This window comes from Carlito syrichta, unplaced genomic scaffold (assembly GCF_000164805.1).
Source record: "Carlito syrichta isolate Samal-C Ts95f unplaced genomic scaffold, Tarsius_syrichta-2.0.1 Scaffold145306, whole genome shotgun sequence".
In the NCBI taxonomy this organism is placed as follows: domain Eukaryota; kingdom Metazoa; phylum Chordata; class Mammalia; order Primates; family Tarsiidae; genus Carlito; species Carlito syrichta.
This window is the reverse complement of record NW_007089402.1, coordinates 436285-449169: the sequence shown is the minus strand read 5'-3', so window position 1 is coordinate 449169 and position 12885 is coordinate 436285.

The window sequence follows — 12885 nt, the reverse complement described above, 5'->3', positions numbered from 1 at the left end:
TTTCTGCAGAACAGGGGTGAAGGCAGCACTTCCTGGTGAGGCTGAGAAGGCCCTTGGAGCTGGGTCGGTGGCTGTCGTGAGGGGTTAGGTCAGGATTGGCAGGGGCTCCTGTGCTCATGCCCGGGGGACCCTAAAAGACAGAGACCCAAGTCGTGATGGTCATGAAGACCCAGTGCCGTTGGTGCCTGTGAAGTCCTCTTACCTTCCTCCTACCAGCTGGGGACCAGTCTTCTGTCCCTTAGGGTTGATTCCCAGCAACAGGACATTCTTAGCATTTCTAGGGGATGGGGTTCTTGCTATGGCAGATGGGACCATGGGCTTCCAGAAGGTCCTCGGAGGTCTGGTGATCTGGAATACTTGGTTCCTTGTTCTTCAGGTGGGCACAATTTGGGATCAACTCCTTAGAAAAGTCCAGACATTTCAGTCTGGCATTCAAGGACCCCCTCCACATGCTGTTCCCACCTCAGCTGCTTCCTGCACACCCCGCTCTTTGACTATGATGCCACACCCTTGTTCTTGCTGTCCTTTCTACCTAGATGACCTTATCCCTTTTCAACACCTAGGAACTCCCATGCATCCTTCAAAGTCCACCTCCTCCTGAAACTCTCTCCCACCCTCCTCCATATGAAATTAGTAGTCAGCGGGCCTGACCCTTACCAGATAGCAGGAACCTTATCTAGTTCGTTCCTCTAAGTCCAATGTCCAGAGGGTGGTACGAGGGACTGGACTGACAAATGAACAAAGTAAGGAACGAATCGGCCCAAAGGCATCTAATAACCTCCCCTCCTGCAGCACCTGTGCCTGAGGCCACTGGAGTAGCTTCGCCTCCACTGTCCACTGCATCTAGGCTTAGATGGTCTAATACTTAGGTGGCACCTAGCATGGGCAACATGTCAACCTGTGGTGTCCCTCGTGGCCCTGTCCCTTGTCCCTCACTACCCACCCCCTCTTGCCGCAAAGGAGTCACCTCCAGCGCCAGCCAGGACACTTCTTCCCAACACCCCCGCCCCCGCTGCTTCTCACCCCTTCCGACCATCCTCCTTCCTCTCCAAACCTCCGCTCCTCTGCCACTTCCACCAGGAAGCCTTCCCTGAAGCTCTCCCTTCCACCCCCAAGTGCTGTGAGAGGGGCACCTCCTGTGACCCCTCAGCCCTTGGGCCACTCTGTGCAGCACTGGCCATATGCTAGGTGTGGTCCTGTGCTGTCCTCTCCCTGCAGACTGGGGGCTTCCTAAGAAGAAGGTCGGGGCCCAGCCCCCTTCCTGTGAGCCTGGCATCCAGCCAGCCAAGGCCAGTGAGGAAGAAATGTGACGGGGCGGGTAGGTGGAAGAGACTGCCGTGGTGGCAGGTGAGCCTCCCTTTAAGGAAGTTCACATGTGTGACAATCCAGATGTGCTCAAAAGACAGTGTCGCAGAGCCGACACTCTCATAGGGGAGGGAAAGTGACAGAGCAGGAGGGAGGGGCCACACGTGTGCTGAGTGCCTGTCGCCTCAGGGAGCCATCCTCGCAGCCCTCAGGTGTGGTGCCAACATCCCGTGGATGGGTGAGGAGCCGAGGCTAGGAGAGAAAACTGACGGACTCAGTGGTGCTGAGTTCTTGGGGCTGTGGGACCCCAGCCAGCCTCCTTCTCCAGGGCCGGCCATGCTACTCCTCGTCCTGGCTCTGACCTGGACTTTCATGTGCAAGACCCTTCCCTCGAGGCTTCAGTCTCCCCCTCAGGATGTGCACAGGTTGGGACTGAATCACCATGGCCCCTTTCTGACCGGTCTCCACTAGTCCGAGAGGCTCTTCCAGAAATCCACTAGGGGGCAGGCAAGTTGTTCCTTGGAGAACCGGGAGATTCCTGGACCCCTCCCCAACCCGCGGGCTCCCTGGGCTTGGCTGTCCCAGCAAGGAGAGGGAGGACAGGGGTATCCAGAGTAAGGGGAGCACTTCGCAGAAGAGTCTTGCCTGAGGAATCTCCCTGACAACAGAGGGACAGCAGGTCAGTGTCCTGTCCTCATCCAAGTGGGCATGTATAAAGGTTTGTCCGGCCTCTGTCCATTTACATGTTCTATTAAGCAGCATGTAGGTGACACTCAATCTTGTACCAGCTTTCCTGGACACATGGCTTGTCACCCCTCTCCTGGGTGGCTGGTGTATCTGCCCCATCCTCAGGAGAGTGAAGCTCTTGCTGGCGGTTCTTTTCCCTTGCTCACTTGGGCCTTCCTTCTGGGAATCTCCGAGCTGTAGGCCTCTCCCCACTGAGCCACAGGTGGCCTTCCCCCCACCCCACCGTCTGTCACCCAGCCCTGTCCCGCCTGCCCCATGGGTCTCTGCTTTTGTCCAGGCCTCTTCATCTCAGCCTGCAGAGAGGACATGGGCCTCCTTGCTGCTCTCCTGACTCCATTCCTACCCCCAGTCTCCCTGACCATGCCCATCACTTTCCTACTTACCATGCGACCTCTGCTGACAGCCGAGGGCCTTTGCCGAGGGGCTCCTGCCAGCTGCCCCTCCCGTGGCTCCCCTGCCTGCCCAGCCTCTTCCCCCGCCCAGGACTTGGCCCATCTTGCCCTCTCAAATCATGTGGGCCCCTCCCTAGTTTCCACTTGGAAGATTTTTGCGATACAAAGTATTCCTTAAATTAAAATTTAGAGGAAAACCACAATGGGATACCACCTCACACCAATCAGAATGGCTATTATTAGAAAGTCAGAGAACAACAGATGTTGGTGGGGTTGTAGAGAAAAGGGAACCCGCATTCACTGATAGAACTGCAAACTAGTTCAGCCTCTACGGAAAACAGTATGGAGGTTTCTCAAAGAACTAAAAATTGAATTACCATTAGACCCAGCAATCCCACGACAGGGGATCTACCAAAAGGAGATGAAATCAATATATAAAAACGATACCTCTAGTCATACGTTTGCTGCAGCACTGTTCACAAGACAAAAAATCATGAAACCAACCTAAGTGCCCAACAATGATTAACTGTATAAAGAAAATGTCTTATATATACACTGTGGAATACTATAAAGTCCTAAAAAATAATGAAATCATGTCATTCGTAGCAACATAGATGGAGCTGAAGGTTATCATCCTAAGTGAAATGACTCAGAAACAGAAAAACAAGCACCACATGTTCTTACTTACGTGTGGGAGTTAAATGGTCACAAAGATGGGCAAGGAGGCCTATAATTTAAGTGAGAGGAGATTTGGGGTTCAGCAAATTATATATACATGGGAATAGACAGAAATAAGTACTTATGCATATAATTACGTATCCGTGTCTACATATATGAGTGCATATACACACATATGTGTGACAGAGAGAAAGAGAAACTATTTAGTTTCTCCGTAGCTTCTTATAAACTCTATGTTACAAAATGTTATCAGTGTTCCTGGATAATAGAAATTCAGTGGGTTTTTTGTTTGTTTTTGCTTTGTTTTTGTTTTTGTTTTTTCAACTGTCTTCCCCTTGTTTTCTCTGAATTTTCCAAATTATGTGCAATGAACAGGTATTATTTTGATAAGAAGATATAAATATAATTATAAACTTATTGATTAAAAATAAACAAATATAAGCAGATAAAAAAGAAAGTATTCTTGTTAATAGTTATAGCATCCCCCAAGACTGGGGCCAGTGACCTGGAGACTGTAACCTTCCTGTGTCACTGTTGTGTCCAGGTGACAATCCTTCTGGCCTGAGGAACGTCATAATACTACTCAACAGACTTCAGGACTGTCATTACACACGTGGCCTGGGGAAGCTGGCTGTGGGACAGTCTCTGTTCTTCCTGTGTGTCACCTTGAGTCCACACTGAACTTTGATGTGGCCCTGAAACCAGATCCAACTCCAGCTCCCCAAGGAGAAGCGGGGAACTGCTGACCATGGGAGCCAGAGAAGAGAGTGGATTGTGGCTCGTCACGCAGCAAAACCTTGCGGACCCTGGTAAACCTCAGGTCTCCCTCCCAGAACCCCTCCCTGACAGCTGCTTCACCTTTCCCCATCTTGTCCCCACCACCCCCTTGTCCCCAAATCCCCCTGCTGTCCCTGGCCCAGGAGGATGTATGTGGGTGCATGGTACAGAATTTAGCCCCACGAGTAATGAAAAAGACAGGAAAATGGGAAGTGTGGTGTGCGCTTGGGCCTCCGGGCCATCAAAGGGTGACAAGCAGGGGAGTGACCTGGTCAGACCTGTGTCTCAGGGAGACTCCGTCTGGCTACCATGTGGAGGATGAGTGGATGAGCTGCCTCCGCTTCCTGGCTCACTAGCGGCTACCCAGAGCGACTGCAAGGTTGATCCAAGGCCCAGGAACGCCGCGGAGGGCTGACTCGGGTCTGCCCAGGCACAGCCCTCCAGGTTTCCCCTGTGGGTAGCCCATGGGAGGCTCTTTATTTCACTGAAAAGAGGGGACGGATATGACCAGGATGCCTACAGTTGGCTTCTCAGCACCATCACGTGAGGTCAGTTCCATTTCCCCATATTTAAGGTGACACGACTGAGACTCTGTCACCAGCAAGCCAGTGGCAGAACAGGACCTCAACTCCGAAGCCCCCACCACCTGCCCGCCTCGTAGGCCACAGCCACACACAGCAGGAAAAAGGTGACACAGACACAGTCATCCACCGTAGGTGGGTCCAGCGGATGGAAACGGGCTGTGTTCTGGGGTAAGGCCCAGAGAAGTAGGCAGGTGGGGCCAGGGTCCTGGGTGAAGCCAAGGCCAATGGCCAGGCGTCCGGACGGCGGGTGGAAGGGCCAAGTGGGGCAGACGCCAGAGGCGCTGGGGAGACAGATGGAGGTCAGAGCCCACAGGGTACATGGGACCATGGGAGAGTGAAAGGGCAAGGAAGCCAGTTCACTCCAGCCTTCTAGAAGCTCTTTAAAGAGCTACTTCAGACCCTCCCAGTGCTGGCAGACTCGACTGTCTTTAAGGCTTCCCAGGGGCCACTCATGGGAGGGCCATTTTCTCATGCCCATAACCTTCATCAGCTCCCTCCTGGCCCCCTAGAAGAGCCCCTTCGGCCTGCGGGGCCCAGCTGCTTTTTTTTTTTTGACATGGAAACCGCAAGGTAGTTCCTGCAGCCCTCAGTACCTCCAGATGAGTGGAGAGAGGACGGTGATGGGAAGGAAGAAGGAGAAAGAGAGAGGGGAGAGGGGGAAGGAGAGGGAAGAAGAAGAAAGCAAGCGGGGAGTGGGTTTGCCAGATGTAGCCCAGCACAGCTGGGGCACAGCAGGGAGGAGAGGGGTGAGGGAGGAAGCATGTGGGTGCGTGATACAGAATTTGGCCCCGTGAGTAATGAAAGAGACAGGAAAATGGGAAGTGTGGCGTGTGCTTGGGCCTCCGGGCCCTCAAAGGGTGACAAGCAGGGCAGTGACCTGGTCAGACCTGTGTCTCTGAGAGGCTCCGTCTGGCTGCCACGTGGAGGATGAGTGGATGAACAGGAAAGGGAGACCCTGGGCCAGGAAGCTGTCCTGGGGATAGGGTGGGGAGAGGCCAGGTGGAGGAGGGTCGGCACCGAAGGGGCCTGCCAGAGGAGGCGCCCTGGGGAGATGGGAGGACCAGGAGAGGGTGTTCCCAGGTACTGAGGGAACAGGGTGGCCCAAGCCCCAGGAGGCTGTGGGGAACGCAGCCGAGCCCCCAGGAGAGCTGCCACCAGTCTGCCCCAGATGAGCTTGTTGGCAGAAGGGGCTGGAGACAATGGATGGCAGAGGCAAATGAAGCCAGCAAGAGTAGGTAACGCCCTAGCAGGTCTGCTAGGAAATGAGAGGGCCAGCCGCAGCTGGAGGGGACCTAGTGGGCCCGCTAGGGGCTTGTGGAACAGGTGTGTCGGAGCTGGCAGGAGACCCTATCACAAGCAGGGCTTCCTTGAGTTTCCCCCAGGAGGCAGGTGGGGAGGGCAGGTCTGGTTTGGGGAGTCAGCTTCAAGTCTCAGCTGGTGTTTTTTCGTTGGGGAAACAACAAAAAAAGTAGTTTGGAGTGAGATCAGGTGAATAAGGAAGATGGGACGTGGGGGTCATACTGTTTTTGGTCAAAAACTGCTGAACACTCACCCAGTGTGGGCAGGTGCGCTCGTAAATCACCCACCGTGAAATGGGCAAACGCGTTGAAAGAAAGAATCTCTCCAAAAACATTTCACTGAAGCCGATCGCAGCCTCTCACAACAGCACTAGCTGGAACGCTGATGCTGACGGGTTCCTAGAACACTTGCCTAGTGGGGGAAGCCTGTACTACAGGGGCCCACCCTCCAAAAGATAATTCTGGGTCTTGGGGGGGTCCCCCTTCACATTTAGGCCAAACTCTGTATTTTCCTTCTTTTCCTCTTTACACCCCAGGAAATCAGACCAAGTAGAAGCTACTGGACTCCTGTGTGGTCTGCTTCTGAGAAAATCAGAGTCAATAGCAATGTGACATGGTAGCCAAGTTCCCATGAGTGTGTGCACACGTGTGTCCGTGTGTACACACGTGCCCATGTGTCTGTGTGTGTGTGCGTCATGCATGCAGATGACAGTCACCTCCGTGCTGTGTGTTCATGAGTTTGGGGAACCTGAGTCTTTGAAATCTTTTCTGTATGTATCGGTCGTGAGCTGTGTTTGTGCATAATATGTGCATTGTGTGACCGTGGCGTTTGTGTGAAATACAGATATTGTGTGTACATGTCTGTGATGTGTTTTGCATGCATCGTGTATGTTTCAGAGCTAGATTTGTGCAGGTTGTGTGTATCTGTGAGTGGGGACTGTGTGACTTTTGAGGGTATCTCTGAAGTGTCTGAATGCTTGTGAATCGAGCGTGCCAGTGTGAAATCTCTGTGTGGGATAGACGCACGCTTGTTTCATGAGCTGCGGCCCTGTGTGTCCTGTGTTGCCTCCGAAGGCACACATGAAGGATGAGTGTGGGGCGGGGGAGGGTGCTTCTGCAGGTACACAGTGTGTCTGTAGGGAGGCAAGCGTGGCTCCCACCAGCAGGTGGAGAAATGTCTCAGAGGAGGAGTGACCGTCCTTGTCCTCTCCTAGCTGCATGGCCTCGAGCTGGTTACTGCCCCTCTAGAGCCTTGGCTCCCCTGCCCCCATGTATGGTATCTTTAGGACCTAGGAAGATCTCGTGGTCATGAGGAGGAAGGCACCATGAGTAGGACACGACAGGCATCCTGGTGACCTGCGCCTAAGAAGATCCCATCCTAGTGCAGGCTGGGTGAGTCTCTGGGGACCTCCACCTGCCCCCACAGAATGGGAACGCTGTCCACCTAATGCTGCCCACCCTCACTGCCCCCGAGGGGCAGCCAAAACTACCTTTGAGGCAGGTCCCCTCCCCCTCTCCCTGAGCACAGCCAGGGAAGCTTCAAAACCACGTCACGCCTCCTTCCCTGAACTAAACCAGCCAAAAAGCACAGACACTGCCCCGGGCAGAGATCACTCACTGCAAGCAATGCCATTGTCGGGCATCGTCCACCGCTGTCCCCACCTTACTGGGTTCAGAGAGGTGAGGCTACCAGTTCAAAGTTACATAGCAGTGAGTGGCACTGTGAGGATGGGAGCCCAGCTGAGTCTCTCCCTGAAACCTGGGCAGGACTTAACCATACTGCTGTGTGAGCTTAGGGTCATGTCATGACTCAATCTCTCAGGGTTTCCTCATGTCTCATCTGCAAAGTGGAGATAATGGTAATGGTCATAATAGTAATACCCACCTTATTAGGTATAGTAAGAGCTGTGATGTGTTTAGTATGTGTGGTATACATTTGAGAGTTGGGTTGCCACACGAACCCTGGATTAAAAAGGCTCCTGGTCCAGCCTATTCCCTACCCAACTTGAACTTACTTATGGTAAGAAAGACAGATAATCCCGTTAGCCATAGCCCTTACGTTTCACTCCTTCATTTCTGCAACTCAGTGAAGGAGTTATTGCCAGCTCCACGTTACAGGTGAAGCTGCACAGCTCTAAGAGGTGGGGTCGAGGCTTGCCCTGAGCCTTACCACAAAGCCTGCCTGCCCCATCACTGCACCCATGGTGCGTCCCTGACCAGACTTCTCAAAGAGTGGTCTGTGGACTGGCAGCATCAGCATCACCCGGAGTTTGCTGGAGGCGCAGATTCTGGGCTGCACCTCTGACCTACTGAACCAGACTCTCTGGGGTGGGGCTCAGCAATTTATTTCAACAAGGACTCTGCTTGGGGCCTCTGCTACCTGCTAAGTTTGGAAGCACTGGCTAGACCTCCAAAGAGTCCACTGTGTGAAACTGGGAGTGCCCCGTGGGAGGCCTGCAGAAGAGACTGGGGGTGGGGAGGAGAATGACCCCCTCTGCCCCTTGTATGACTTCAGATCACGTCCTCTCTCTGAGCCTAGAATCGGCCATCCTTCTTGGAGTGAAAGCAGAGGAGGCAGGCCAATTCTCTGAAACTCCGGGAGGTAACCGTTATCGGTGGGGATTGCCTGGGTACCTGAGAGCCAGTTTCTAGAAGCTCTGCCAGGCCTCAGGGCTTGGACAACTCAGAAGAAGACAGGAGCCCACAGCCTTCTGGAGGCTCAGCCCAGTGAGGAACCTGAAACCCTGGCTTTTAAGTTGGAGAGGGACCCCCAGGGACCTGTTAGAGGGAGGTATGCCCACCATGGGAGCACTGCTTGGGCCCCAGCGCTCCCCCCCACAGGAGCGGGACCCTGCCTGAGAAAGTGGGATGGGAGCACCTTTGCCCTGGGCCCACTGAGCCTTTGGTGCTAGAGTCTCCCCAACTCGGCTCCCCTCACAGACCAAGCCTCCCAGGTCTGGTTGGGCATGGTCATCCATCACAGGACGGTCCGTTCGCCAGCAATCCCTTCAAGGTCCCAGAATCACAGACTCCACATGAGGACGATGGCGTCAACAATCATCTGGACCCAACCCTTACTCTCTGTGGCGGCGTCATCTCCTCAATCCCCCTGCAGCTGGCAGCATGCCTATCCCCATGTTACCGAGGGGAAAATGACTCGCCCAAGGCTGCCCAGCTCCCTTAGAGCAGGGCCGTGCCCATGGCGGCCTCGCCTCCTCTGGCTTCCATGAACGCTGATGCTGATCTCAGGGACTCATGTGTTTGCAGCTGCCTCACCTCGGCCTTGGTTCTGACATGGCTGGCGGTACCTGGGAGATGATACTCTGTGACCTCAAGGACCACTAGCCAAAGTCCCTACAGGTACAAGCTGGATCATCAAGAAAAGGGCACCCTGGGTTTAATCTCCAAATGGCTAAAATGGAGAAACAAACAAGTTGCATGGCTCAAAGGGACAGACGCCCAGGTTCCCAGCAGCCAAGGCTGTAGAAAGCTGCGGTTTCACGGTCCGTGGTTCAGCACAGAGCCAGGCTGCGGAGACACTTCTGATCCTGCCCTGCCTGCTTCACCCAGTCTCGAGTTTTCTCAGCGTACATCCCACCCCCTGTCCCTGGGGGCCTCTGGGAGCCTCCACACTCTTCAGCCCCAGTAGTCACTGACGGGACGCTGAGCTGGGAGCCTCCGTGTGGTGGCTTCAGGGTACATGGGGCCTCACCGGCACCTGCTTCCCCTGCGCTGATGACTCTGAGTGCTGTGGTGAGGGGGGACACGTGTCCCCACTGAGAATAGCAAACCAGCCAGCCAAGTCTCTGGCCGTGTGTGAGGCCGTGGATGGGAAGGCCTGCTGTGCCCTGCCAGCAAGTCCCAGAACCCTGCTGAACACTCAGTCCCTCTTCTGTAAAAAGGGGGCGATGATAGTATTCCCCTTGCCGGAAGACTGTGGGAAGAAGACTCAAGTGGAGCCCCTGGTGCCAGGCCTGGTCCAGCCAGCCCATCATGCCTACTGGACAGATCAGTTGTTCCTCACAGTAGAGTCACACCACCTGACCTGCTATAATGCCTCTTATGCCTGCGGGAGTGGCCCACAGCTGCTATGGACCGAGCCCATTTGCCCCAGGGAGAAAGAGAGGATAGTCAGGGTAAGAACTGGGAACCCAGGGTTCTGCTTTAGAAGGCAGGGACTCTGATAGGGACTGATGGAGGAACTTTCTGACTCTCAGGGGCCTATGGGGATGCTGAGCAGGGGCAGGGAGTGAGGACAGCCACAGTTTTGGTCTGGGAGTCAGGGGACCTGAATTCAATTCCTGGCTCTAAGTTGTGTGACTTTGGCCAGTTATTTAACTTCTTTGAGTCTCAGTTTTCTAGTCAGTAATTGAGAATAAAGACATCTCATTGGAAGACTGCCTATGGCCATCTTCACTCTGATTTGCCACATGAGATGAAGGACTGACCTACAGTAGGTGCTCAGCAAAGAGGAGTGGAGACTAAAAGTGGGGGTCTAGAAGGCAATGGTCCTTCCCACCCTGGTTCTACAGTTAGATGAGGACAGCAAGGCTCAGAGAGGTTTAGCAACTTGTCCAGGGTCACACAGGATGTGCACATGGTTTGCTTTTCTGGGCCACTAGCTCCTACATAGGACCCTCAGGTTTCAACTTGGCCTGAGGCAAAACACTCCCAGGGAGACTTGAGCCTGGCTTGGTGCCTAAGAACATTTCTCATCTCAGAATGGTAGTCTTGGGGACACAGGAAGGACGTGTCTCTTGATCTCGGTGACAGATGCATGAGGGAATGGACCAACACTGTGAAGTCTGAACTGTTTGCTGACGGGCTGTCTAGGAGAACCCCCACCTCTGGAGGTGTGTGAGCAGGAGCTGAGCAATACGGGGTGGAAAGTTGGCCCTGGTGGCCTTTAAAAGAAAGCACCGTCCACGTGGCTGCCAGATGAACCCGACTCAGTTCCACCCACCCCTCCTCCTCAAGCTCCACCTCCTGGACTTAGCCTTCGAGGCTGCTGGACTCAAGCATCCTCTGTGCTCTCATCTGCCTCCCACCTGGGGAGCCCCACCAAGGTAGGCGTTGGCCATTTTTATTCACCAGTTATCCGGGGCCCACGAGGGAAGGGGGGGTCATGTTTATGGAGCAAGTACCAGGTCAGATCCTCCCACCAGCTACCACACATGGGATCTGCATACATCAGGTGCTATTATTAGTCTCAGCAACACGAGGTCAGGAAGGTCAAGCAACCTGCCCAAGTCACACACCAACAGGCCTGCTGAGGAAGGGAAGACAAGTGAGGGGTGAGGGGCACTGAGCCTGCTGGCTCGGCTTTTAGCCCCAGGTCCCCAGAGGCATCTGCAGCGGGCAGGCACACTTGGTTGGTTGCCCATCTGTCTCCAACTCTTGGGGAGCCCCCCTCTGGGCATTGAGTATGGTGGAACCCCATGGGCTAACTAACCACAGCCACGGCCTCTGGGGCTGTGTATGCGGTGGGTCGTTCACCCGTAGCCCAGCGTGGCCCCCGCCCTTCCCTGCCCCTGCCCTAGCCCAGGCTCTGAGACAGCCCAGCAGTCTCTGCTTGGTGGCAGCTTGGAGAGGGTGAGGCAAGGCTCAGCCAGCCTGGGCCCGGATGGCGGGGAGTGGGGAGCGGGCTGGATGGGAGATGCCGGGAACTCCTGAATCTGATACAGTCATGCTTTGCTCGCTTTCCTGGTTATTTGGCCCCTTGGACAAGACCTGGGAGAGGAAGCCCACAGGGTGTGGAGAAAGTAGCCTCCAATCGTCACAGTGGAGCAGTGAGAAGTGACCTGACACCCACTGGCTGCAGGCCCCAGCCTGGCTCCATCACACTTAGTCCTGGCACCCACCCCCAGAAGCATCTGCTGTCTTTCCCACTTTACAGACAGGGACACCGAGGCTTCATTTTACCAACTGGAGCACCGGGGCCCAGAGAGGAGTTTGGGTGAACCAGCTAAGACCCCCATGGGCGTTGATCTTGAGGCTGGGACGGAAGGGAGCAGTTTGGATACCCTTTCCAGGCCCTGCTGGGAGGTGTCTTACTATACCTCCTACTCACCTCCTCATTGCAGCTCAGGCCTCCTCCTTAGGAGAGCCTTTCCTGATTTCCTCCTCTGTGATTAGGTTAGGACCCTGGACCACCTGCTGTCACAGCTTGTCCTGGGTCCTGGGTTGACCCCCCTCTGCCCAGGTCTGACTCCATGGTGGGCTTGACGGGAAGAAGAAAAGGCAGCAGCTGTCCAGGCTTCAGGGAACCCAGTTCCTACATCCAGCTGTCCGGCGATTAGCTGCAAGGCCTCAGGGTCACTTTACCGCCTGCTAAAAAGGGATACCCTGCCCCGCTCTCGAGTCTGGTGACCATTGTGGACGGGAGCTTCCACCCTTGGAACTAGGGCCTGGAGGACATCCACGACCTCTCCCCAGGGTCCCCCACCTGGAGCTCACACACAGCAGAACAGGTTGCCTGCGATTTGGTAGGGCCAAGGCCTCTAGAAGAGGGGCAGCTCTGGGGGAGACCCGCTTCAACCCTTGATGTAAAAGGCAGTACTGCCACCCTTTTTTGCACAGTACTTCAAAAACCTGGGCAAGATCATGCTCAAACTGGCTTGGACTTAGCTCGCTGGACAGATTGGGCTAAAATCCTTGACTCTTATAAGCTGTGTGACTTTCCATATGCGATTTAGCCTTTCTGAGCCTCAGTTTCCCCAGCTATAAGTAAGGGCTTACGAGTCTCAAACAATTGGTTTTCATTTATATTTGCTACCCCCCCTCCCAGCCTCAGTTTCTCCATCTGGAGACTGGGGACTTTGATGGTACTGTTTCACAGGCTGTCTGAGGGTCGGGGAGACGTGGAGGTGGACGGGTCTAGACACTGGAGCACGATCCAGAGAGGGGAAGTGACCAGCCAGGACCCACCGGAGGGGACGGCCATGGTGCGGAGAACCCCCTGGGCGGCCGCCCCAGGGCCAGCGAAGGGTCATTTCCTTCCGCATTCAGCCCCGCCGTCATCTCTCCGGTTTGCCCCGCGAGAAGCGCGGTGGCGCCGGCAGCTGGGAAATCGCGGCCAGGCCGGATTTCCTCTGTGGACTCGCG